This window comes from Ambystoma mexicanum, chromosome 5p (genome assembly GCF_040938575.1).
Source record: "Ambystoma mexicanum isolate Mex_15411 chromosome 5p, UKY_AmexF1_1, whole genome shotgun sequence".
NCBI lineage: Eukaryota > Metazoa > Chordata > Amphibia > Caudata > Ambystomatidae > Ambystoma > Ambystoma mexicanum.
Genome location: NC_090930.1, coordinates 984,247,063 through 984,274,431, shown reverse-complemented (window position 1 = coordinate 984,274,431; position 27,369 = coordinate 984,247,063). Strand labels below are relative to the sequence as shown.

The 27,369-nt window shown below is 45.4% G+C and overlaps 1 long non-coding RNA gene across 1 annotated transcript in view; it reads right to left on the bottom strand.

Annotated features, from left to right (window-relative positions):
- Positions 1–4,246: 4,246 nt before the first annotated feature.
- LOC138481735 (uncharacterized) overlaps positions 4,247–27,369 on the bottom strand; it is an 87,503-nt gene continuing 64,380 nt past the window's right edge. The window contains exons 2-3 of the long non-coding RNA XR_011274368.1: positions 5,178–5,293; positions 4,247–4,643 (exon numbers count right to left, since the gene is read on the bottom strand). This is a non-coding gene — a long non-coding RNA (uncharacterized lncRNA). The remainder of the gene's footprint in view (positions 4,644–5,177; positions 5,294–27,369) is intronic.

Below are 27,369 nucleotides of genomic sequence, written 5' to 3'. Positions count from 1 at the left end.
CTGCAGTAGGTACTGCATACTGCATTCTAAAAAGATGATATACATATGTATGAAGTTTGTTCATTAAACTTTGTAGAGAATTGATTTGTCATATCAAGGAATGTATTACTACACCTCAAATATTATGAGTGTTTAGGTACTTAATAACTGTGAGCAGCAGGTTGGACTAAGGATTTGTTTGCCTGTCTGCTCCAGACACTCTGATTTACCTTTTGTAAAGAATAGATTTACTTATTGAAAATGTTTACAATAAACTAAATGCACAAATAAAAATAAAAAATAAAAATGTGAATACAACAGATTTATGTTTTGGTAGTGCCCACCTTCATCCTTTCTTCTATCTCAGGAGAATATCCTACTTTCTCTTTAGGAGCTCATCCAAGACTCCTATCATACTCTTTAGAGTCATGTTGGACCACTCAACAAGCCCATTTGTCTGTGAATGAAAGGATGTGGAGAACTTGTAGGTTACCCACCTTCATCCTACATAGCCTTCATACATGCAGATATGAAGTGAAATCCCTTGTCAGAAATACCTTCTTCAGGGAATCCCATACAAGAGAATATTTCTATTCGAGCCTTGCCCACAACTGGGGGTTTGAATCTCCTAACGGGTACAGCCTCTGGGTACCAGGTGGTGTGGTTTACAAAATGTGGTCTGATGATCCAAAGGACCCACAATGTCCATGGCTATTCTCTGAGAAGGCCTCCCAACCGCTAGTAGTGGAATTAAGTGGGCACTTGTGGCTCTGCTAAATTGAGCAGATGCTTTACAAGTATGACAAGACCCAATAAACTCATATATTTGTAGTCCCATATGGGCCATAAAAATGGGCAGACACCCTTTCCACTGTCTTGGTTACTCCTAAGTGGCCCGCTAATGGAAGGTCTTGAGCCAATTCCAGTAGGAGCCTCCTGTGGCATTGGGGAACTGCCTACCTCAGGTTGGCGCCTTCGTCAAATTCTTGGGATCATTGTACAGGAGACAATTCTCCCCGTACAACCTGAACAGCCCAGTGACGTTCCCCTGTGCCAGTTCCTCATTCTGTTGATGCAGTTCAGCCAGGGTCGGGCAGTTATGCTGTGCTTGTCAAAAGTCAGCCTGACTGGGTCCTCCATCTACTGACAAGTCACTCAGTTGTGGTAGGCCCTTGAGGTCTGAACCCACTGTGTCCTCCATCCCAGGTTGTGGGTCTATGCATGTAGGCCACACTGAGATCACTAAGTCTGGTGTCAACACAATAGTCACCGGAGTGGCTAGTAGGCACCCTTCAGCAGGAGCAGATGCCTCTGTTGGCTCTGAATCTGGATGGGGCAGCACCAGTCTCTTATCATCTCAAGCGGGAATGCCAATGCGCCCATGGCCATGCGGGTTGTCCTTGTGCTGCTTGATCTAGTTACTGTAGCAATAATTTACTCTTCGGGAGGTCATTCTCTAACAGACAGTCCACCGAAATTGCATCCTTGACACCAAATCAGAAATTAGAAGGTTCACCTCTCCAACTGAACTTCTCAACAACCAGTGGACATTGGGTAAAGCCATCAAGCCACCTAACTCATTTGTCAGTAATGATCTGGTCCTCTTGCACCCACCTTTGTCAGGGAGCAGTGATACTCATAGCAGTATCACAAAGTGCTGGGGATTTGTTCTTATTTATAAATGCATGATCCAAGAATATCTTAGTATTAGCAGGAACCATGGCCTATGTAGTAGACCCAAAACCTTTGTCACTCAGTGATGGTAGGTTACATTCACCCAACCTTTGGCCAGTGAAAATGTGTCACCCATGATGCCCGCATGAGTGTAGCACTAACTATAGCCAGCTTAGGTCTTGCCAGGCAGGATCTATCTTCCTATGTTTCCATTCTCCACACACAAGGCAGCCTTGTGGGCTTGGGCATGTGGCTGTCCCACTGCTAGTGGCACCAACACTTCTCCTTTCTGTGAGAGTAGATGGTATATGTGTCTGGAATTCAACCTCAATTTTGTAGGGACCTTTCTTAGCATGTTAGCGGGTGGACCTTTATTCTTACCCTCCTATGGTTTGCTTTTATAGTGTGCCGTTTCATCTGGGTTAGATTTAAGTACATGAACCTTCTTTTGCACTTGAGTGTTCATAAACCTGTTGGTCTCCTTAGCAAGCTCTCTAGTATATGTGATACTTGTGTCCACTAAATGCTTGTGTTATTCCATTTCACAATTTTTAAAGATATTCTCACATGCAACCAAATTATACATGCTCTCAAAAGTCTCATTGGCATTGCCTGTGACCCATCCACTCAGTTGTTTCAAGGACTGATGGGCAAATGCCCCAAAGGTTTGACTCCCCTACTTGGTGAGCTTTCTAAAGCTCTGGGGGTATTGTTCTGGGATTTTGCATAACGTCCTGAGGATGTCGTCCTTCATTTTGGTATAAGTGAATTATTATATCAGTTCCAGCCGTTGTTAGATGGTTCATATGAGCTGCATCCCACAACTCCTCTTCCACCTCCTGGAGGCGGAAAGCTAGTTCCAGTGTTTCGAACCAGTCAAAAATATCATTCACCACCTCCCATGGTTGATCCTTTGGGATGTGGCGCCTAGGATTTGCTTGGGAGCCACCACTGGATACAGTTCCCTCCCCACTAGAAGCTTTCCTGGTCTCTCTCTGGGTCTCAGCACCACAAAATCCCTCTGCATCTGATTTGCTAGTACTTCGTCAGTATTCTGCTTCATTCTGCTAGAACGGCAGCTTCACTCTTCTTTTTCTCAGCCAGGGCCACCCCCTTTCCTCTTGGAGGTACTTTGTATCAGTTAGGACATCCCCAATGAGACTTGCCCAGGACCTAATGGAGGCTTGGCACCTGGCCGAAGCTTGGGACCTAACAGATGTGTGTAACTTGCTGGATACTTGGGACCTCTGTGATACCATACTACTCGCTTTCTGGGAGGAATGTTGGGAAGCACTATAGTCGCTCTCGTCTCTAATTCTTGCCCCCATCCCAGCTGCAGAGAAAGGGCAGCTGGGCTGGGGGCATCAGCTTGCTACTGACCCCCTGGGAACTCTTCACCCTGTAGCTTCTTCAAAAGGTTGGAGGCTCCTGAGAAATGTGGCCTTCTAAATCTTATTGCCATTAGGGAGTTCCCTCTCTTGATAGAGATCACACAAGAGGCTTGCTTTCAAGGTCTGCACAGCACGCATGTTGAGTTCCGTGATAGTCAAAATACCTGCTAGTGTTTCAAACGTCAACTGCACAAACTTTATTTTTTAAGACTTAGCTATATGCACCGTCTATCTCACATTTCAACTGCTGCCACAATTGTGACAAAATGACTTCTACCCTGCAGGAGTACAAGGATGAGTAGTGGCTAGACCGCCTACTCATCCCACACGCTTCTACAACCCATCAGTGATCCCACTCATAAAGGTAAAACCGACACAGCTAAGAGATATACCTCCCTCGCCTTTTGTGTTAAAGTGGGCGGAGGGAAGACAATACTCTGAGAAGTTGTATACATGTGATCCAGTAGGAACCCAAACAGCAAAGTAACCCAGTTCCAAAATAAAAGAACGTCCCATTAAAGTTCTGTAAAATTATAAATCCTTTACTAAATAAATCAATTGTACAAATAACTATTAAAAACACGATAAAACCCCAGCCCTGCCAAAGAAGACAGAGAAATGTATAACAAGAATGTAGATGCACTCTGGATACTTTGTTCAGGGGAGAAGGCAATACATGCAACAGAGTGAGTAGAGGGTGACTGCAGTTGGAGGCAGATCTACTGAAGGCTTTGTGTATCGTGTTCTTGGGAGGAACATGTTTACTAGTGTTGGCGTACTATGGAGTGCATATTGGATTGCAACACTGGTACCTTTAAACTCTACTGACCTGCGCGTTACGCCGCAGAGTGTGTCTGCAGTTGGAGGCAGATTCACTGAAGGCTTTGTGTATCGTGTTCTTGAGAGGAACATGTTTACTAGTGTTGGCGTACTATGGAGTGCATATTGGATTGCAACACTGGTACCTTTAAACTCTACTGACCTGCGCGTTACGCCGCAGAGTGTGTCTGCAGTTGGAGGCAGATTCACTGAAGGCTTTGTGTATCGTGTTCTTGAGAGGAACATGTTTACTAGTGTTGGCGTACTATGGAGTGCATATTGGATTGCAACACTGGTACCTTTAAACTCTACTGACCTGCGCGTTACGCCGCAGAGTGTGTCTGCAGTTGGAGGCAGATTCACTGAAGGCTTTGTGTGCCATATTCTTGGGAGGAATGTTTTTATTATTGTTGGCATACTACGGAGTGCATACAGTTAGAAGGATTTAATTGTGTAACAGCAGATGGTAAGAACAGCCTTCATTCAAAGCATCATTTATAAGTTCAAGATGTACAATTCACACAGCAAATCAGTGTCTGAAGACTAGCTATGTCTGCTCCATCCGGGAGCAGTAGCGTGCATATAGATTACCCGGAGGACTCTGTGTTTTTATTATATATTGGAACTGATTGAGACCCCTGTCCAGCTACATAGTGCTCAATCACAGCCTGAACAGTCATTAGTTTCTGCAGTCTTCCCATCGTAAGCAGTCCCACTGGAAGCTTCCTTGGGGATCCTGGACTGTGCCTTAACGCGACATTAAAGGGGAAATCAGCAAAACTAGAGGAGACAAAAAAAAAAGTCATTTGAATTAAAAGATGATCACAGATTTTGTCCAGAAAGCAGAGACAAGCACGGACGTCCAACATAGATCTGATGGAAAGTCAGTGGCGCAACAAGAAAGCAATTTCATTGACAATGTCAGTTTACATGATCTGGTTTGTCAAACTAACAACGACCAAGTTCACACAGGAAAGTCATCAGATCCTGAAGACTGAATGAACACAAAACACTGTCTTTTCTAAGAAAACACAGTGATTGTGAGGAAATGGCTTCCCTCTCCACTGTGAGAACTGTATCGTCAAGGAATTTACATCACACATCGAGGGAGCTAGATAATAATATCAAGCTGTCCCCTCCATCTAAATCAGCTTTGAACATGGCTTTAAATTAGTTTGTTTCACTTTACTATAACATAAAAATGTAACTGAATTCACATATGTTAATACTTAGTGACACAAAAATAAGGCTGAAAATTATGGATTCGGTCCTAAAGGCCGGTCTGCTGACTGACAACAATGGAACTATGGATACCTTGAAAGTGTTATTTGGGCCGCTGACCATTGGAGATCCTCCTGTGCAGGAACACGATGGAAAGGAAGTGTCAGCCCCCATGCCACTTCAGGAACAGAGCAAGGATCCCGCTCCTCCTACAAGAAAAGTAACAAAGAAGTCAAGGCATGGAAAAAAATAAGAACAAACAAAAAGAGTTCGACAACATTTGTAAGAAATATTCACATTACGGAAGAGGCAGCCTCGAAAGCTAAAGCCTTTGCCAACCCGATTGTAACACAAAGGACTAATGGTGACTTAACAGCGATAACGTATGGTATTTGTAAGAGTGTTGAGGGGCAACTGAACACACATTTATGGAGCAGGTAGATTCTCCCTCAAAGTCGCAAACAAAAGCACTAGTGGTAATATGGGGATGCTTACCCCTGATCCTGGACAAAGTTTCTCAAATTCAAGTGATTTGGGAGCAGAAGGGAGATATAGCGGCAAATAGTTCCACTACTATCCATTTTAGGAGCAGCATTAAAAGGAACATTATTGATTCCAAGATGGCCACTGCCCTGTAAAGTCGCAGAACCTGGGCACTTCGCTCAGGGCCAAATACTTAAAGGTGAAACAAGTGTCTTTTCGTGGCAGAGGAGCTCCATGCTGCCCTAGAAAAGCAGCGGGGTCAACACGAACACTACGACATCTTCGCCAGCACCCATAAAGTACCCGAACGCAGCGGGCAAAATGAAAGTGAAAGGAGCGGCCCGGGAAAGCCCAGAACAGCAGACCAGGCAGAAGCAGAGGACCGGGAGAGTGCTGCCTGCCGCTGAAACAGAGGCCAACGCAGCACCGACGAGCCCAACGGATAACACACTGCGAGCTGGTAACCCGGAGACGAAGAGGATGCCTTGGCACCCCCTGCCTATGGAGCCCAGACACCGAGAAGGAGATAGCGGGCGGACCGGTGCAGGCCAGACGGAGCAGCAACACTGCATAGGTAGGAAGAGCCACTCCCCCTGCCCCAGCAGAAGAACCCGCTGTCCCTGGAAATTGAAAGGGGGCACACTGAGAGCCCAGCCCGGCCCCCCCACCCGCTCCCAGAGCGAAGCACGAAGCCCCAGAGGGTCACCCCCTACACACTGGAAATGAAGTGGAGAGCCTGCTGAGCACTGGGGGAGGGCTCAGAAACCTTGGGCCTGGGCCAACACCCCAGTCCAGGCAATTATTTACAAAGCCAATGGAACGCCCGCCAAATATAAAGCCAGACTAAAAATAAACCGCACACTCCGACCCGGGGAACCTGGCCGCAGCTAACTGGGTACGTGCTGGGAGACAGCCACCCCAGCCACATACTAGGCTCACAAATACAACCACCGTGGTACCCTCACACACTCTGGCAGTGTGCTGACATAGCTCAGACATAGCGAAAGAAAAGAGTTCAGTTAGAGCCCCAAAATGTCCCTGGAGTGTGAGGGGCCGGGGAACACTGCAACAGTAAAGAGTCTGTGGCCCCATATCACCGGACCTGCCCAAAGAGCACAGCCTATGGGCCGAGTTCACAACCCTGACCTGTCCTATGCCAAAGCACCAGGAAAGCCAAGTTGTAGGCATACGCAAGATAGCCCCCATCTCAGCATTGGGCTCTCACGATCTTGGCTCATACCCTGCTGAGCAATAGAAGGCGGTAATCACAGGCAAAACCTCTCAGGGGCTACCTAGGTCAACCCACCACCCGCTGGGACCGTATCCATGTCACAGATGCCAGGGAACAAACTCAAAAACACGCAGCTGAGACCCAAGCCCACTACTAAAGCACAAGCAGGCCAATTAGAGCACTGCTGGAGGCAACTCCGGTCAGAAGCACAGCAAAAGGAAGAAACTACAGTGCTATGCAAACACAACCCCAGCCACTAATATGGCCCTCAACAAAGAAGAACTAGAGGAATGCCTGAAGAGCATGGAATGCAGGATGATGCACTCCCTTCTAACACAACTGAGCACTATAAGAGAAGACCTCAGGTCCTCCCTACAAGAGGTGAAGAAAGACATTACAGAATTGAGGAACAGAGTGTACACCACAGAGACGGGCCTCTCGGAGTTAGCAGAAGAGGCAAAACAAAACAGCACCCTCCTAGACCAAAGTGCAAGAGCGACACACAACTTGGAATTTCAGGCCGAGGACCTGGAAAATAGGTCCCGTAGATCGAACATCAGGGTCAAAGGACTGGGGGAAACTATTGAAGATAAGGACCTGAGAGACACAATGCAGCATTACTTCAGCAGCCTTCTCTCAGGCACACAACCGGAGGAAGTGCTCATCGACAGGGTGCACAGAATTGGACCGAAGAAAAGAGACCCCGCAGCAAAACCAAGAGACATACTGGCAATGACCTCCTACGTAATGAAAGAGGAGATCCTACGTGCAGCGAGGAAACAACAGATAGTCACTGTCAACGGAACACAGATCCAACTATTTCAGGATTTAGCTCTCTCCACTCTCCACAAGAGGAGACCGATGCAACCAGTTTCAAAGGTGCTCATAGAGAAACAAATAACCTACAGATGGGTGTACCCCTTCGGGCTGACATTTCTCTAGGACGACAAACAACAACGCATCTCCATATGCGAGCAAGGCATCGACCTGCTACAGATTGAGGAGGAAGAACAGACGCAGCCGGACAGGGGAGAGACCCTTTCCCAGAGAGCGGAAGGAACGAAGCAATGGGAATGGTCGACCGTACCCAAAAGAAGGCAAGGCCGAGAAAACTCCCTGAAGGGTCCCAGACCGAAGTAAAACCTACAAAAACACAGTCAGTAAGGCAAGAACTGAATGGGGCTAATATTGTAAGATCTTTAGGAAAGACCAAGACCTAACACGAGCGCCCTGAGCGGGGCGGGGTGAGACGGACATACTGGAATCGAACTACAGGACAAATACAAGTGCTGGTAGGGAAACACATGGGACCCAATGATCTGGTAGAAATCTGGAGGAGGCGTTACAACACCTCTGTCCAACGAGAATGGGAGGGAGAAGGGAAGGGGCGAGGGAGGGAGTTGGGGACATTGTGGTTCAAGCCAAAGGGAAAGTTTCATGGTATGCTTTGCGTAATGCAAAGAAATATAACATCCATGCCGAAAGGAGCCATACAGTACTCTCACAGGATAGGGGACATAAGCGGGAGAGATGGCTGATCTGAATGTTATAACCTTGTATGTACAAGGTCTCAATTCCCCAGTGAAGAGATGCTCCATCCTAACCTGGCTAACATACCTCCAAACATCAATAGCCTTCTTATAGGAAACTCATTTACTCCTGATAGACGAAAAAGGTTGGCCCACAAAGCCTTCCCCAAACAATACTTCGCCTCAGGGGGGAACCAGACCAAAGGAGTGGCCATCCTGATAGGCGCCAATGTACCATTTAAGAAACAGCTCATACACAGGGACGAGGGGGGCAGATATCTGCTCTTCAAAGGCACGCTAGCAAACCAAGCATACACCCTCATTGCGATTTATGCCCCAAACGAAAGACAGGACATATACCTGGAAGAAATCTTGCAGAAACTGGGGAAATGGTGCGAGGGCCAAATAGTGATCGGAGCTGACTTTAATTGTGTGATGGACCCGGCCCTCGACAAGACACTCCCACCAACAACTGCAGACGGTAGGAATAGACAGGCACTGGGAAAGCTATTTAGCGAGCTGGGGGTGATAGAAACCTGGAGATTCTTTCATGAGCAAGACAGAGAATTTACCCACTATTCGGCAGCCTACAGGGGATATTCGAGAATCGACATGATTTTAGTCTCGGCCACATGGATCCCTCAAATAGACAAAGTACAAATTGAGACCAAATATCTCTCCGATCACACGCCAGTCGTGGTGCGAATGGTTCTGTAGAAACACACAACCCCAACACGTAAATGCTGGATGCTGAATGAGATGATACTAAAAGACATCACACTCAGGGCAGCCATGGAGGAAACACTAAATAACTACTTCCAAGAGAATGACAAAGGGAAAACAGACTGGGGAGTAATCTGGGATGCGGGGAAAGCGGTCATCAGGGGGGAGTTCATATCACAAGCGTCAGCATACATGCGAGAAAGAGAGCTCATAAGAAAGAAACTTGAGGCAGAAGTGCAAGAAGCTGAAGCACGACATAAGGATAGGCAAATACGGAAAATGCTAAGAACCTTTCGCAAAATAAGAGCCCAACTCGAGGCCCATGTAGCAGACCAGACGGCAAACTCCTTACTACGCGCCAAACAGACCTATTACACCCAGGGGGGGGAAAGCCAACAGATTCTTTGCAGCTAAACTTCCGGAAACAAAGGGCTTGCAACCACATAGTCAGGCTCAGAAATACAAAAGGGGAACTACGCATCACAGAAAAAGACAAACTAGACATAATGGGAAAATTCCATCAAGACCTTCTGCAAAAGGAGGACCTCCCCTTACACACACACATGCACTATGATATGATATGATATTTACACTACCCCAGATCTCTGAGGAGGACAACCTCACCCTGCAAGCCCCTATAACAGCCCAATAAATAAATGATACCATAAGGCACCTACCCCCAAACAAGACCCCGGGACCGGATGCTATTATAAGACGTTCCGGAACCAACTGCTTGGACCATTGACCAAACTCTTTAATCACATCAGGGAGCAGTGGCGTTGCTAGGGGAGGGCCTGGGGGGGCCGCCCCCCCCTGTGAAACCATGTGCTCCCCCTTGTGCCCCCCTGCCTAAGACCAGCAGTGACCATGTTCTCCCCTTACATTTGTCTGTGCCCCCCCCTACTTTTGTCTTTGGTCCCCTCTCTGCCCCTCCTAAATTTGATTCCTGGCGGCGCCACTGTCAGAGAGCACGGGGCGGTCACACCAGATATGGGGAGATCGATCACGATCCTAATACTTAAGCCAGGCAAGGACACCACAGACTGCTCTAGCTACCGCCCAATCTCACTATTGAATAGCGATGCCAAACTATACACCAAAATTCTGGCAAACATGCTTATGAAAGTGTTGCCTAAAATAATCCATGAAGACCAAGCGGGTTTCATAATGGGGCGAGACACGCAGGACAATGTTAGGCGAACGATAGACGTTATTGAAATAGGAATCAGAACAGGGCAAAAATTCTCCATAGCGGCCTTAGATGCACGCTGCGCCTTCGATAGCCTGGACTGAGCATACCTGAAATTAGTTCTGGAAAAATTTGAATGCGACCCCATTTTCATCAAGATGATTCTTGCGAATTTCCAACTCCCTTCCACGACCTTTGCAATCAATAGGGAAACCACAGCGAAAATAGAGAGGCACATGACAGGGATGCCCCCTATCTCCTCTAATTTTTGAGATGGCGATGGAACCGATAGCAGAACTTATTAGGCAGGACCCAGAACTGATTGGGGTTTCTGGGGGGGGGGTTGACGACACATAATATAGCACTATATGCTGATGACATATTACTATTCCTTGGCGACAGCACTAGTTCTCTCCCCAAAGTGATGGGAACGCTGTAGGCCTTTGCAAGAGTATCCGGCTTCACGATAAACTTCACTAAATCCAAGGCCTGAACATCACAGAAGACGCAAGGGAGATTACACCACTGAAAGAAAGATACCCCCTAATCTGGGAAACCGAAACAATAGAATATCTGGGGATACACCTAACAAAAGATTACAAGACCCTCTACAATGCAAATATAACCCCCCTTTGGAAACAACTAAAGGAAGACTTGCGCAACTGGGATGCACAAGAACTGTCCTGGTTTGCGCGTATTCCCCCAATCAAGATGACATTACTACCCTGCCTTCTATACGTGGTGAGCTCCCTTCCAGTATAGATTCCCCCCAAAATGATCAAGTCACTACAAAAGGAGATAACATCCTTCGTGTGGCATGGGAAAATGCCCAGGATACAGAAGAACATATTGACAAGACCACCCATTATGGGAGGTATGTGGGTCCCCGATATTGGCAGATATATATTGGCTGTGCAAGTGGCACCCATGATGAAGTGGATGGGAAGAGAGGTACTGAAAGGGAGGGCGGGAATCAAGCAAGGAATAACTAGTATCCCCGTGGATACGCTACATGCACTCCGAACACGAGTGAGGGGTGCAGAGGGGCACTTAAGGGAAACCACCTGAGCATCGCTGAAGGGCTGGGAGAAAGCGCTCCACAAACGCCACATTACACCGGGCCTCGGTCCATTCACCCCAATGGCACATAATCAAGAATGTACCCCTGGGATGAGAAGCAGATTCTGGGACAGTTGGGGGCAAGCACAGACACTCCCTCTCAGGGATTTCTACCAAGCAGGAAACCCCCTCACATTCGAGGAATGCAAACAGACATTCGGAGTGGGAGCGAACGACCGTTATACGTATATACAAATCAGACACTGGATATCCCAGAAAGAGGTCAAGCAAGCGGCCTCCAGATCTCTGATCGGTCTGGAACTGACCCTGCAGGAGGGAGGAACGAGAGGAGCATTATCCAGAATATACAAATTATTAGACAATGCTCAAATGGGGGACCAACGCGCATATAAAGACAATTGGGAGAAAGATCTGGGCACCCCCATTACAGAAGAGGAATGGGGACAAATCTGGAGGAGGGCGCAAAAGACATCCAGAAGCACTGCAGTCAAAGAAACCGCTTACAAACTATGCGACAGGTGGTATCTGACTCCACACAGGCTGCACAAAAATGAACCCCTCCTACGCCCCCACCTGCTGCAGACAATGCGGGGAAAGAGTAGATCTATATCACATGTGGCGGGAATGCCCCAAAGCGAAGATATTCTGGGAAGAGGTCTTGGGACACATAAAAGATATCACAGGGAAACAACTCCCCCTTTCGCCGAAAGTGGTGCTGCTGGGGACCGTGGTAGAAGGAACCTATGCAGCAACAGGGAATACTGCCTCGCTCATCACCCAACTACTAATGGTTGCAAGGATGACTCTAGCTCAGGGGTGGAAAAACGCGTAAGACCCCATAACAGCATTCTGGTGGGTTAAGATCTGGAACGTACTGGCAATGGAAAAGGTGGGGACACTAAAAGAAGGCACATATCAGAAATTCTTGCCGATATGGGAACCATTCAAGGAGTTTGTTAAGGACAGGGAAGCTCAACACTTCAGACCAACCTTATTTAAATCAATCGTAACATGAGAGCACCAGAAGCGAAAAGGAAAACAAGAGCCCACTCAAGACAAATTTATACCGTGAGATGGAATATTTCATGACCACTGCAAACTTGAAGAACACAGACACTGAACCATGCCGTGGGGCATAGCGTGGGAAAGGGTGGGGGGAGGAGGGGAATACAGAGTTGGAGACGGTTAGACTCTAAAATGACATGGCTCTTCCGGAAGCATGGCTTCGGATTATAGAAGTAACTAACCAGGGAAAAGGATCTCAACACAAGATTGCATAATTTGTTGAAGTTACCATGAAAGTTGATGTGTAGTAGCTGTATCTGTAACTTGAAAATAAAACAAAGTTATGGAAAAAAAAGGAACATTATTTTAACAAAAAGAAAATAAGACGGGTCTGCGGGTTTGCACGATCGAAACCCAAGCATAGAGTAATGAGAAGCCATCTCTTGTAGGAGTGGTAACAAAAGGAACATGAACTCAACAAAAAGAAACTCAGGCGGGTCTTTTGGTCTGTACTACGGAAGCTCAAACATTGACCAATGAGAAGTCATTACATACTGACACAGTTAGCTTGCAGGGTCCTTCTATTCGGAATGGTTGCCCTCATAGTTCCCAGAGTCTATCAAATCATGCAAAACATAGGGCGGGTCTGGGAATATCTCTACCAGCACAAACACAGCCCAATGACCTGTTCTTGGGTGAATAACCCCTGGGAGAGACTCTACCAAGTCTTTAACTCACTGTCCCTTTCACAGAGAAGAAATGTCCCTGCATATCAGTCTTTGTCCTGCCCAGGGGCAGTCCAGCACCGAAATGCTAGGCAATTCTCCTCTGAACAAGAGTACCAACAGCAACCCCATACACGTGTTTCAGCCTTGTTGGGAATCATCAGTGAGGTGAAGCTGTGCCTCTCTAAGAACAGTGAGCAAGGACTCCACGCCTGGATCGCCTGGTAACTTAGGGTGAGACCCTAAGTTAATTTATGCAAAACAAAGGGGAGTCTGGGAATCTCTCTACCAGCACGAACACAGCCCAATGACCTGTTTTTGGGTGAATAACCCCTGGGAGAGACTCTACCAAGTCTTTAGCTCACTGTGCCTTTCACAGAGAAGAAATTTCCCCGCATATCAGTCTTTTTTTCCTGCGCAGGGGCAGTCCAGCACCGAAATACTAGGCAATTCTCCTCTGAACAAGAGTACCAACAGCAACACGTGTTTCAGTCTTGTTGTTTGTTTGTTTGTTTTATTATTTATAATGCGCGACATACCCTCGGGTAACAGTTACAGGTATATGCGAAGCTTAGTTAGAACAGAATAAGTATTTACATGCAAGAAGTACATACATATTTACATATTTACATACAGGAACTAAATACAAAGTATATACAGACATGACCTATTTGCAGGTGGCTGGTATAGAAGCAAGGGTGCATCAATGCATGCAACTTGCTTACGAGGGTAGCATGATCAGGTATATGTGATCGTAGGGTGAAATGAGCAGATAAACAGCTAGGTGCAGGGTAGTAGTGGCTTCTGGCAGTGAGTCCTGTCTATTTACTGTGTTGCTGACCATTCGCTTTCAGCCACAAGATGGAATTGGTCCTGAAGTTTTGGTAGGGTAGGTCAGATCTCAGTGTCGGAGGCAAGGAGTTCCATAGTTTAGCTGCTTTCACCGGGAAGTTGTTGCCACCAATTGTAGAGCGATTAAACTTAGGAATGGACAGGCAATCTTTATAGGCAGTTCTAGAGGGTCTCACAGAGATCTGTCTGTGGAATCTCTCGAACAGGTATGTAGGTGCAGCGTTGTTGAGGGATTTGTGGGTCAGCGACAGAGTTTTGAGGAGGATTTTATCGTTGGTTGGAAGCCAGTTGTTCTGTCGGCTAATCTCGGAGATGTGGTCTCTTCTGGACATGTCCAATGCCGCTCTAAGCGCATTATTTTGCAGAATTTGGATTTTTCTAGTAGTGGCTTTAGTTGACCCCAGATAAAGCGCATTGCAATAATCCAGGCGAGACAAGATAAGGGCTCTGGCTAGGGTGATACAACTAGTGCCAGAGAGGAAAGGCTTTGCTGTACGGATAAGTTTACATGTGTAGGCCATGGAGGACGCTAACGAGTTAGCTTGTTTGGCAAATGTGAGGTTTGAATCGAGATAGACGCCTAGAATTTTTACCTCGTGTCCAGCTTTGATAGTGTTGCCATCAATTATAAAAGAGGAGTAGTCAGGTCCTAGTTTTTTTAGACTGGAAGTGGTGCCCAGGATGATGAGTTCCATTTTATCATCATTCAGGCATAGACCATGTGTAGCCATCCATGCCTGGTTGATGATGTACACTCTGTTCACCAAGGCCAAATCTCTTTCGTAATCCCCAGAAAGCGGGAGGATCTGGGCATCATCTGCATAGTTAGTGTAGGTATGGGCATCATCAGTGAGGTGAAGCTGTGCCTCTCTAAGAACAGTGAGCAAGGGGTCCATGTCTGGATCGCCCTGGTAACTTAGTGTGAGACCCTATGTTAATTTATGCAAAACAAAGGGGGGTCTGGAAATCTCTCTACCAGCACGAATACAGCCCAATGACCTGTTCTTGGGTGAATAACCCCTGGGAGAGACTCTACCAAGTCTTCACCCAAGAATGGGTCATTGGGCTGTGTTCGTGCTGGTAGAGAGATTCCCAGACCCCCCCTTGTTTTGCATAAATTAACTTTGGAACAGGTCATTGGGCTGTGTTCGTGCTGGTAGAGAGATTCCCAGCCACCCCCCCCCTTGTATATCAAATCATGATCGCAGCTTTACCTTATACAAGGACTCTGTACAACACCTTCTATTGGAATTTTTGCTAGAGACAGACCAAAAGATAGTGTTAAATCGTTCAAACCTATTGCCATTGGTCCATGAAATAGCGCACCTACGATTACTAACCTCCCGTGATATAGACAGTGTCTACTTTTTTTAATGAAGTGCACACTGATATAGTGAAGCTGACAATCACCTCAAATGTTGTTATGAATATGCTGCTAGTTGAAGTAGGCACAATACGCCTAATGGGCTATATGACCTGTCTTATTATGATAACTCACTAGCTCAAAAATGGGATTTGAACACAATACAGTGCACCAATCTAGCAGGTGCTATAATGGTGAATTCATACAAATTAAACTCATGGGGAGGGGGCAATTCCTCAGGACGATTAGTAAATTAATAGGGGTCCCAAATCAATTAACTGCTATTCAAGATGATTGGACAGGGTTACCGAGAAATTTGGCCAACGGTTTAAGAAAGTTAGATTGTGTAGACACAGGCCTTTAGCTTAATGCCCATCAGGAAAACGTGAGAGGATTCAACAGCTTATTACATAGCAATGAAGTGGCACACATTCTTAACTCTCATACTGTGCTTTTCTTTTACAGGAAACATGGTTGAGGCCCCCATCGATCCTAGACGGATACATTAATATACATCAGGATGCTGTATTATTTAAGGGAGGTAGGCAATCTCATTATAGCTATAAAATCAAATGTTGTAGCAAAACATGAAATTTGCGCTAACACATATCATGGGCTGTTAGATTTAAGATATACTGTAAGGGAAATGTTAATTATATTCCAATATTTCTTTATTAATTTATATTAGAACCCAGCCCTTTTTAAAATTGAGTTATTATTAATACATTGGGCCTCACTATAAGGTTGGCGGAATGGGTTTACCGGCACCGGTAAAGGTGCCGGTAAACCCGTTCCGCCCTATTACGAGGTCTCCTCGCGGGACCCGCAATGGGCGCCTGGAAAAACCAGGCGTCCTTACCGGGTCCTGCGAGGGGACCAGGGAGCTAACAATGGGCCCGTCATTAACGGGCCCGTTGTTAGCTCCATCCCCATTGCCATTGAGCCCTATGGGGGCTCGAATAAGAATGGGGATGGACCCGGTCCGGGTTTCTCGGCCGGGGAATTACCGGGTCCGCCAAGGTTGTGATGGCCCGGTAATTCCTCATTCGAGGAACCCGGGCCCGGATTGCGGTATGGAGGCAATCATGCCGCTAAAAGCGGCATGGTTACCTCCAACCTTCTAATGAGGCCCATTTCATTGAAATAATGATGACTTATATATATATGGAAAATAATAATGGCCACCATCTTATTATAGGTGGTGACTTCAACTCCAATTGTACGACTAATGGGACTCAAGAAAATGTCTTCCTTCCTAGCCCTACTAGTGATGAATATGGAAGGATTTGGAGAAATATTTTCTGAGAGTAGAATTTACAAGTAGCCAACTGTAACATTAAATGGGAATTTCCCTGTCAGGCATACTTAGAAAAAAGGAGCTACTTCATAATGTATAGATTATTTAGAACTGTCATCTGATTTGTTTTTAAAGATGTGTGGTATTGCAGTACTGGAGAGCAAAGTTAGTGATCATAACATAATAAGCGCCAGCTTCAATTTAGGGATAACACCTGAAATGGCTACACAATTGGATCATTTGATAATCAATCCTAGTGGAAATTCGATTGCTAAGAGAGTCTTCGATGCAAGAGCATTTGTCGATTGACTGCAGCAAACCTATGAAAATCCTACTATTGAGTCAAAATTGTCTTTGATCACGACAGAGGGCTTTGTAAAATGTATTATTGAGTGCAATGGTGTAGGGATAAAAGCTGCAAGCTATTGCAGACAAAAGATATATAATTTTGATGTTATAGTGCAGGAAGGAAAAGCACTCTTAAGGCGGAGTCTGCAGCAATTGTGAAAGCAAATCCTCTCTGGAGAGGAGTGTTTCAGGAAAGATCGTCAATTGTGGCAAGCCTACAAAAACTAGCACAGAGCTTATCACCACCGTCTAAAACAGAAAGATAGCGAACATATGCTACAGATTATTACTGCCAAAAACTACTGCAACTTTTGGGATGTTAGTAAAGATCTATCATTGAGCAACTCTGACTCAAAATATGTTTGGAAATCACATTTCTCAACCCTTTACCGCTCATCAGAAAAGAGTGGTATATACCACTGACAGATGTGGCGTGGTGCTTAAAAATCGAAACAGCAAATAGACAGCTTGATTGGAAAACTATCCAACGCCAGAGCCCAAGGGCCAAATGGTCTTTGTAATTTCCTCTTTAAGACAGATCCAACTTTGAGGGCTAGAGTACTGACATTACTATTTGATAACATCATAGAAACCAAATGGACCTTGAGCACATGGAAATGCTCAATAATTGTCTCCATCCATAAGAAGGATGATCGTTTAAATCACTTACACTACCGGCCAATTGCTCTCATTCATGCCAAGAGTACGACGTTTGCATTGTTTGTCCTACACGAATTGGAAGTATGGGCTTATGAAATGGGTCTATTAACTAAATATCAAATAGGTTTTTGAAAAGGGATGGGAACTTTATTGAATGGTTTCATCCTGAATTGTCTACAGGAAATGGATTGGGGGAAGGGAGTTCACCGATTTACGTTGCATCCATTGACTTCTCCCAGGCATTTGATACAGTAAATCAGGCTCGGCTTTGGTCAAAATTGAAACTCTAGCATATTCCTCATCATCTACTGGCTATATTAGTTCACTTCCATAAGCGTACTTATTTACAAGTAAGATTAAACAGGCTGGGTAGCTTAGTGGATACATTCAAAGTACGAATAGGCCTCCATCCGGGGTGTGTCCTTGTGCCCTGCCTGTTCAAATTATATCTTGTTGATCTGGGAGATGCACAGTAGCTTTCATAACACCTACACTTCAAAAACATCCTATATTATTGATGACATATGCAGACGATGCGGTCCTCCTAGACCATACTCAACGAGGTTTACAATACTTGATAGATGCCATTAAGAGCTACGCCTAAACTAATACCCAATAAAGCTACCATTTTATGCTTAACAACCAGCCATAAGAGAGCATCTAGATACAGCTGGAAACTGGGCAATGCACCGATAGCTCCATCTAAACAGATAAGCTGTTTGGGATTTAGTCTGGTTGCGACTCCGTCTCAAACTCGGTGGATCTCTAGACTAAAAGATAAGGCCAAGCAGCTAATTGCCCAGATGAAGAGGATCAACTCTAGATTCTGTTGATTTACATTAAATCCTTTAATTGAATTTCATAAAAGTAAAGTGATTCTTTCTCTGTTATATGGGCAGGAGCTTTTTCATGTTTCTAATGGCATTGATTGGAGCATCATAGAATCCATAGTATGGAAGAAAAATGTTAAACCTGCACAATTCGCATCGTTGCCTTACGACACGAATTAGGCTTGGCTTCTATGAAGGCGTGGATTGAGTGGAAGGTGTTGTCTTTTTATAAAAACATTATGACACCAGCTCCTAATTCCTTGTACATGGACATAAACATGATTTTGGAGAATTCAGCCACAGGCCCCCTTAAAAGCTTCTTAAACCGAGCTGAGATTATTCTCGAGAACATGAAGCAATGGATACTAAACTTAGTAAGAGTAAGGCTGGTATCATGCTATCTAACAAAACTATAGTTGGAACTGATCCCAATATGACCAATCCTATACCCAAGTGTTGGAAATCCAAAGAGCTTTTTTCTTTTAAACCTATATGTGAAGCCAAACTCATGCTGATCATTGAGAAACTTAAGCCGTCAAACTGTAAGGGGGACATCTGCCGTTCACTAGCTATTAAAGCATGCTCCACTGCTCTGATTAACATTCTTTGTAGATTCATGAATGTGTCTTTTAGAGACTGTTCTGTGCCAGCCTGCATCAAGCAATTGTGGGTCACACCGCTCCTAAAGAAGCCTAATCTGTCACCTAGTGACCCGCTAAACTATAGACCTATCTCTAATTCCCTGCTTCTGCTGAAGATTCTGGACAGGGTGGCGTATACACAAATACCCGCCCACCTGAGAACCGCTGAGAATCTTGAACCAGAGACAATCCGGTTTTAGAGAAAAGCATGGCACCGAGACAGCCCTGCTAGATTGAAAATACAGACTCCTCCAGCATATGGACCAGGGAAACATTAGCATGCTGATGCTGCTGAATCTGTCTGCCGCCTTCGACCTGGTGGACCATGCAGCTCTGGTCGCCAGGTTGGAGGAAGTAGCGGGCTTCACGCCCAGTGCAGCTCGATGGGTCAAATCATTCCTTGGGGGACGTCACTGGAGAGTGAGCAGTGACTTAACGGATGCCACTCCTATAGAGCTGGCACAAGGAGTACCTCATGAAGCTTGTCTCTCCCCTATCTTCTATAACATTTCTACTGTGCCTTTTCTGAACTTTTTGATCTCAACAGCATTGATTTTACTAACTACGCCAATGACACCCAATGTGTCATCTCACTCACTGGTGTCTTCGCTGAAGATGAAGCTAACATCAATAGAATTTACTGTCTTATTCAAAGCTGGATAGGTACTAACCTCCCCTCGCTCAACACGAGCAAGACAGAGTTGATGCTTGTAGGAACAGAAAGGAAGATTCGTAAGCTGGAGGGACAGTATATCCAACTCTCGATTGGTGGCTGTATTATTGAAACTAAAAAGAAGGACAAACCTTTAGGGGTCTATTTGGACCGTAGTTTGAATATGAAGGCACAGTTCTGCAGTCTTGTGGCCTCCACTGCCTACTATATAAAATGTCTGTCTCATGCCCGACCTTTCCTAGCTAGGACAAGCAGGGAAGCCTTAGCGTGTGCACTAATCATTCAAGAATGGACAACTGTAACAGCCTCCTGATTGGTTTACCCAACTGCCAGATTAATAGACTCCAATTGATGCAGAATAATGCAGTCAGAGTTGTTGTGGACCGGAATAGAAGGGACCATATCTCGGACGCAAGAAGAGAGTCACATTGGCTTCCAATCAAGGAGAGAATTCGTTTTCGGTTAATGGCAATCACCTTTAACTGTTTAAAAAATGCTGGCCCAATATATCTTAAGGATGATCTGGTTCCTAAAACCAGTACATATAACTTGAGATCTAACGACTGCTCCCTTCTTAAGATTCCCGTCTGTCGGTTGACAAAGCCCAAAAATTGAGCCTTCTTTTCGGCATCTCCAACATTTTGGAATGGACTCCTCATCAACCTGAGAGAAGAATCTTCTATCAGGGTGTTCAGAAAGGGACTGAAGACCCTTCCGTTTAACTAATTAGCACTTCCTAGTCGCCGGATTCATCCGACATAGTGCTTTGTCAGTGTATAGGCCATCTGCTGTCTTTGTTGTATATGTTTAGCACCCTTAAGCCCCCGGGTCAGTGGCTGCGCTATATAAATTATAAATAAATAAATAAAAAATAACATTGATCAGCCGATAGAAACATTGTGCGAAAATCAAACAAACATAAAAAAGCACTTTTTCAAAACGATTGTTGCAAAACAATTACACAAATGAGAAAGTGAAAAATCCATACTAGTTTCTCAATAGTAGATAAGCCGTTGGGAGAACGCCCACAATGCTTTTATATTTGAGGGGGCAATTTCTTCACTTCAAATTAAATCTACTTCCTACTGGACAAATATAATACATACAAAATCACACTAACTCCTTGCCAGAAATGTGCACATTTTGCATCAAAGAAAACTGTAATCAGACTCTAAGGCACATTTTAGCTGATTGTACTGCTTTGCATGACCCTCGAGTGCATGCTTTTGGAAGATTCGTATCTAATCAAAAGTGGTTAATAACTCAAGATCTTTGGCTAAAGATGACGAATGGAAGTTACACTTTTTTAACAATGGCTGTTTTAAAATTCGTGGGGCAGCTCAATTTTATTATAATATGAAAATCATGATTGGAATGTTATCTCTTTTTATCTAGTTGTGTACTTATATTATCTATTTTGAATGTATAATGTATCAACTAACTACATTTGTTGTCAATTTTAATCAATTCCCTTGTATCGCAAATGTGTACGGTTATTGATTTAACCAATTCACAAGAAAGAAAATAAATAAATAAATTCTACAGTGGTTCAAAAAGGATATGTTATTTATTTTAATTATTTATTGTGTATTTATAAAGCACCTGTACAACCAATGGTGTTTCAAGGCGCCACAAGACAAAAAGGGAGGGGGGCAGGGAAGAAAACAATAAACGGTCCCACTAGGCCTTGTGTCATTCGGATCGTGCAAGTGCAGTAACAAGAAGTGCAGGGGGAGGAGAAATGCAGGTAGGGGGGAAGGGATAATGCTAGGGTAGGAGGGAAGTGCAGGGGAGAGTGGAGGAATAAAAATGCCGGGTGGGGTGAATAGGGAGAGAGGGCCCCTGGGGCTGGGCTCGTGTTAAGGGGAGGCCAAGTGGGCAAGTTCCAGGGGATGCAGGGGATGCAGGGAATGAAAACCACATTTTAAGTGTGAGGGGGTATAGGTGGACCAGGCTCAGTAGGGATGCACAACCCACCAGGCTAGTCAGGCAAAGGGGGCCCAGAAGGGGAAGTGCAGGTTTAGGGGGGACGGTAGGGGGTCAGGGTCTCCGGAGTGCTGGGATAGACTGGGTGAGGAGGACTTGGAGCACTGTAGGACTCAGAAGGAACCATGCAGTCAGTCAATGCAGCAGAGGGGGCATTAGAAGGGGCGGAAGGAGCGAAGGAAGAAGAGAAAAGGAGGGTCTTGAGAAGCTACTGGAACTTAAGGGGACCAGCTTGTTCAATGGAATACACAGACCCCTCGTGGGTCCTCCCATTCGACAACTGGAACTCTCACACCAGATATCACCAACTTGTAAATAGCACGGACGCCCTTTTTGGGCTTGTGCTTTCTCCTTCAGTTTTGGGACTGATCCAGTTTCAGCCCTTGGGATCCTGCGACTTATTTAGCAACCAGGAACCCACGGCTAACATGAAGTACACTTCGCACCTACAATCCTACAAACATTGAGGATTGTCCTAACACAGCACCGAACTGCTAATGCAGCAGCAGGTAAGCTGTACATCGATACACTATTCAATGTATCATCGTGGCACCACTAGGCCATTATTTATTAATTCCTAAAATATTGAACCACACCCCGAGATCCTAAAAGCCTCTATCTCACCCACAGATTTCACGGACAGCACCACATTAGGTGTCAATCCTGATGAAGGCCAACACCCAGACAGGCTACAAATCCAGCCCAAAATGGCCGAAACACACCTGTGTCGATCTCCTGTGACACAACTGCAAAAAACTCCCCTTTGTGTATGTTCTGTAGTTTTTGTTGTGTACACTTTGTGTTAATTATACCCTGGACTATTCTCCGTCCCGGGTGCACCTCACTTCAACTGTAGGTCCGTCCTACTATCATTTGCAACTGTGCCTTTATGTGGATTGGTTACCTCTACACTATAGAGGTTAATATTCATTTGATATTTCCACTGTATTTAATCACTACCTGTCCGTTTTGTCAACTTACTTTCGTGCTTATTGAAAGTTCTGTAAAATAACTGTGAAATTGAAAAGATTCTGTGTGTTTGAAATAAATGTATATGTTCAGAATCACACAACCGCTTATAGGATCTCCCATCCTGATTATATTTTCTATTTTATGTGTACCTACCTTGGTATATCAGCACCCCGCCAGGCGGCCTAAATATTTTTCTTGATTTAGCACAACCCGTGGTTGTAGGGCTATTTAATTGATCACTCAGAAGTATATATTAGATCCCAATACCCCCGCACTAGCATGGACAAAGTCAACATTGTGTCCTATACGGACAAATATTTCCGGAAACTGATGGGCACGACATCCGCCATAGGATCCGAAGGCGGTGCAATCGCACAAGGCGCAAATAAAGATGAACTAGACACCATCCATCAAAAGAGAAAAAAACGTATACGCACAGAGATGCATGGAACATTCATGCTTGAATACCTGAAGGCCGGGATCATACCAGAAGGGCTACAAGTGAAAAACATTCCCGGGTGTTCACTGACAATCCCAAGTTTAAAACAAATTTAAACGGCGTCGCCAACAAATGCAGCCGCGATTGGATTATCCTGATCATTGACACCGCGCAGGAAGAATGCAAAAAACAAGGAGAAGATCTGGCCACACTAGAGAAGAAATTCATTGAGGACACTACTATCATCGATGCAAAAAAGAAACTAGAAAAACTAGAAGAAGAAATAGCCAAATTTGAACAACTCACCATAGAGCGCAAGGTACAGAAATTCAGGAAGGACCTCACAAGTTACGCTGAAGAGAGGACATACCCTTACCTTAAGGACACTCATTACAGCGACCTTCAGCAACAGCAACAAACAAACTATAACAGACGCAACCGCTTTGTAAATTTTTCTCAAAGCTCAAGATCCTCAAGTGGCAGCTCGCCCGGTTCACCCAGCGGCGGCAGGAGCACTGGGCCACCACCCCAACATCCTTTTTTTCCCAGGGGAGGACAACGGGGCAGACCGAAAAGACGCCCACAACAGCAGGGCCAATACATGAGGACGTGCCAAAGGTACTCCAATCAGCCCTAGCATCCATCCCTATTTTTAATCTATCATCAAGAACACTAAACCAAGCAGAACAGTCCCTCCTAGAAAGAGGACTATCATTTGTACCTGCTATCAAGGCAGATCCTTTCAAGATAGAGGCCGAACTGAGGAAATTCTTCTGCACTCTGAGACTGAAATACTTTTTCGAGGTTTATCTTCCAGAAAAACAAGACAGTGACAACATCATCGGCCCACAACCAGATAAACCAGCAGACAACATGACGGGCCTAAAACCCGAATCCAGCTTTATTCCTCCCCCCCACACCCTCCCCGGGGAGTTTGATACTTTCGAAAAAATAGTCATGAAAACCATCACCAGCGGTTTGACACAAAAAAACTTTTACCAAGACGATCTAAACAGGGAAGAAAGGCAATCCTTCGGGAACCTTAACCAGGACAAAACCATAACCATTAAACCAGAAGATAAGGGCGGTGGCATCGTGGTCATGGACATCGAAGACTACAACAAAGAGTGCCAACGCCTTCTAGACGATGACACATCACACAAGAAGCCCAATCGAGACCCTACACCACGTTTACAAGAAGAAATCAGCAGTCTCACTAAGCACGCCGAAGAAGAAGGATGGATCTGCACTGATGAACGTATCTTCTTGAACAAAGCACACCCCAGGACTCCAGCATTCTACATTTTGCCTAAAATACATAAACATGCCACCAAACCACCAGGACGACCAATTGTGTCCGCATGTGACTCTCTCCTTGAACCCTTGTCTTTGTATACCGACTACTTCATGAAACCATTCGTTGGCAAGATGGCATTCTACACCAAGGACAGCACAGAAACCATGAAGGTTTTGGACACTGTGCATCTAACCACGGACTCAATCCTCGTCACAATGGACATCGAGGCGCTATACACCTCCATCCCCCAACTAGAAGGTCTACAAGCACTTGCCACCTGCCTCGAGAGAAGGACAGATACGACAACCACTCCAACAAACTTCATCCTCGAGTGCATTCGCATCGCCATGGGAGAAAACTTTTTTCTGTTTGGACAACAGATGTACCAACAAATCAAAAGCGTCAGCATGGTGGCGACCTTCGCCCCGGATGTAGCCAACCTCTATATGGCCCAGTATGAGGAGGACAACGTCTATCACAACAACAATCCCTACAGGACACACATCAAAGTCTGGCATCGATATATCGACGACGTACTCCTGATCTGGCAAGGAAGTAAGGATGCACTACTGGAACTTCACCGCTGGCTCAATCTACAAAACACTCACATCAAGTTCACTATAGATTGGGATTTTCAAGCCATCAATTTCCTCGATTTGCATATTTATCGATCCGGAGACCAGCTGAAAACCGAACTCTTCAGGAAATCGACCGACGGGAACAGTCTGCTTCATTTCTCGAGCTACCATCCCCAAGGGTTAAAATACAATCTCCCCTACGGACAATTTCTCTGAATCCGCAGGAATTGCACAGACAAGGAAAAATTCGAACTACATGCAAAACAACTGCAGGTGCGTCTAGGACAAAGGGGCTACCCAAACAAATCCATCAGGATGGCCAAGAAGAGAGCGGCGAACACCGACCGCGCCATCTGTTTGACTACCAAAAACAAAGATCCCATCGACAGGACCGTCTGTGTCACTACGTACAACCCAGTGAGCAATCTAATCAAGACCACAAGCAATAAACACTGGCATTTCATAAAGAATGAAGGCAGCCTAGCAAAAAAAAAACCTTGTTCGCATTCAGAAAAAACAAAAACCTCAAAGACACTTTGGTTCACACCTTTTTGGAACCAACCAAAACATCAGCCACCTTGTGGAATCTCCCACCAGTGAAGGGACATTACAGTTGCGGCCGATGCGTCGCTTGCCGCTATACTACCAACAGCAAAACCTTCACTCATTAAGACTTCACTTGGAACATGAACAATCACACCAATTGGTATACATCGGAAAAACCATCAGACCAGTGAAACAGAGGATCAATGAACATAGATCCTGCATCAAAAATCAAGTACAAGACAAGCCCTTGGTTGAACACTTCAGAAAAAAAGGCCATACACACGAACAATTTACCTGGACTGTTTTGCAACAAATACAGCCACAACGACACAGAGGCGACATCAACTTAGCCCTCATAAAACTGGAGCAGAAATGGGTGCACAGACTCGACTCAGTCCGCAGCGGCCTCAACATCACTGTGGAGTGGAAACACTTTTGGGAGTAGCCTTTAGCCACCATACACTGTTCTACCCCGGATCACAGCCTGAATCCACCCATTTACCTTGGGGCTAACCAATCATGCATCTAGGTGCCCTCCTTACCTTTGGGTTTGTCACATGGGGTACCCATCACCTAACTAGAGCAATGCCTCGTCTGTTTACACATATATGTTCACCCGTAGAGGACACCATCAGACCAGTACATGAAGGTCACTAATATGTCTTCTGTACATTATATCGGACACCACACATAACACTCTGTATCTAGGCAAATGAGTGGCTCTCTTTTTGCCATAGAGCTTGGGTTCGTCCATTAATACTGCGGGGTTACATGTCCAAACAATCCAGACAGTGGTAGATTCGCCTATGAATGTCTCAGCTTACACAAATGATTTTACCCACAACATGAGCGGCACCAGACCACGTGCAGTGTTCTGCCCACACCACATCCTATTGTGCAATCCTTATCTGTACCACCCGAATGTAGACTGCAATTTCTAACAAATGCAATGTGAATGTACTATGTTCCGAGCAAGATGTAAGAACTGACATTTCATTGAGATGTGTCCTGTGTTCTACATGATAGACTTCCACACAACTTCTATGCGCGTTTTGATGGCAACGCATCAGAAATGACAGTTCCGCACCATCATCCTGTTCGGATCTGGAACTTCTTTTCACACAGGACCACACATCCCATGTATCATCCGGCCCTTTGTTGTTCGTGGCTCTTTAGGCGGTTAGTTGTACTTGCACTCTCCGCTCCCTGTGAATTGGCAGACCTCCACACCCCACGTGGTCCTTTGATAAATGACATTTCCGCACCATCATCCTGTTCCAAACACGGGACCACACACCCCATGATTCATCGGGCCCATTGTAGTTCGTGCCTCTTTAGGCGGCGAGTTTCACTTTCAATACCCTCTCCCCGTGGATTGGCTGACCTCCACAGCCTACGTGGACCTTTGGGGATTGGCTTAGGCACACACACCTTGGCCACCCCCATTGGCCGCCCATTACCAGTTTTCGTGCTTTTAGCCAGAGTTCAGAAACCGATCCCCACAGCAACCATTCCGAGCTGTGGACTCCATGGTAACAGGCGTACCATTCTACTCGCTGTAAGTCTCTTTGCAAATGAACCAAGGCCCTCACGTCTCTCCCCGTAGCAGCACTTTCTGCAATAGCACAGCTGGGGACATAGCCACAAAGCCACCATTAATTATTTCCTTGCTAAAACGCACGTTGTATGCGGACACGCACTCATACAATAGATGCTGGCAATTCATGGGCTCTACCACGTGTATAATAGAGTTTAGTAGACCTGGCTCACTTGTCATCACTAGCCTGTTATCAATAGCCACAATCAAGCAAAACCGCACGATGTGTGCGAACACACAC